Genomic DNA, 1,518 nt, shown 5'->3' on the forward strand with positions numbered 1-1,518 from the left:
GAGAGGCCATATTGTTAATGGAGAGAGAGTTGTTGTGGCCTCTGAGCCTCAAAAATGAGTTCAGACAGAGGTGAGCATCATCTCGGGGTCACAAGGTCTCGCCAGATATGCAAAAACACGACAAGAAAGGAAACAAAAGCTACATTTGGCTTCATGAATTAGAGAGATGATGTTTGTTTTTCTGCCTTCCGTCAGTGACTGAGTAGAACTTCTCAAACTGTTCTGTAACACTGAACAGACCCCCTCTCTGAGGCAGACTGGGTAAATAATTACACCACTGGTAAATAAGTGGGACTCTGTCCCAGCGGCCTTTGAACATTCAAAATCTGCCCAAACAGAGCGGGAGGAGGAGCTGGGGGGTCAGACGGACACAAAGAGAGAGAGAGAGACAGGGTGTTTATATGCAAGATCATCCACAGGGGGCGTCACAACAGTGTCAGTACTGAGGTCATTAACATCGAGAAATTAGATAATATGCACATGGCCGCATGGTCAGTTCAACCAGCCAATCCAGTCCCAGGTTGAATAACAGAATAATGATGTTCATTTAGTTATTCAAATTGAAATCCTGATGATTGTTTCTGTCGTTGTTGTAAACGATAGGAGTGGACTCTATATGAGTTATTTTCACAGATTGATTTCTGAACACCAAATGTATGTAGGCATGAAAAACATGTGTCATGCTCTCTCTCTCTGTCTGACAGAACATTTGAGCTTTCATCAATATCGTCCTCGTTCTCTCAGGTGGTGGCGGCTCCTTCCCTTCTGTTCCTCCATTCACTTCTTTAGCCTGGAAGCTTTAAAGGTTCCCTATGTAGTTCTGGGGAAGACAGTTTAATCAGGAGAGGAAGCTCTTCGCCGACTGGCAAACTAAATAAACAAACTATCTCTGTTTTCATGACTGAATATACAAACTGACCCATTTTCTGTTTTACTTTGCTCATCTCTGGCGGACCCTGCCACCTTTTTCTAGCCTAAAACAACATTTGTTGTTTATTCAGTTATAGAAGAATGAATATGAGTTTGTATAATTACATCATTAATATTCTAAACTTTTTTTTGTCTGAGTATGAATTTCTTCTCCAAAACTACATAGTGTCCCTTTAAAGATGTTGGTCATCACATTATTATGTGGACCTATTTTGGGTCAGTTCCCTTCTTTTTCTTCTCTTTACTGGCATCCCAATGTGTGTGCAGGTCCCGACATACTAAATGACTGAAATGTCCTCCTACATTTATTTTAATTATGATTATTGCTGGCCATGATGGGCCCCAGAAAAGCTGCCACCCCCACACTTTATGGATGTGCCTGCTGGTGCTAATTCCTTAAAAATGTTATTTGATATTTTTGATTGATTTGAATAATAATAATAATAAAAAAAAAACAACTTGATTGGAACCTGGCTTTGGAACCACCATGGATGATGAGACCTTAAAGTGCTTGAGTTGAGAATGTTTTCCCAGGCCTACTAAGAACAATACAGCCTCAGGGCTCATTGGTTGACTGACACAAATCTT

Source organism: Acanthopagrus latus, chromosome 21 (assembly GCF_904848185.1).
Source record: "Acanthopagrus latus isolate v.2019 chromosome 21, fAcaLat1.1, whole genome shotgun sequence".
In the NCBI taxonomy this organism is placed as follows: Eukaryota; Metazoa; Chordata; class Actinopteri; order Spariformes; family Sparidae; genus Acanthopagrus; species Acanthopagrus latus.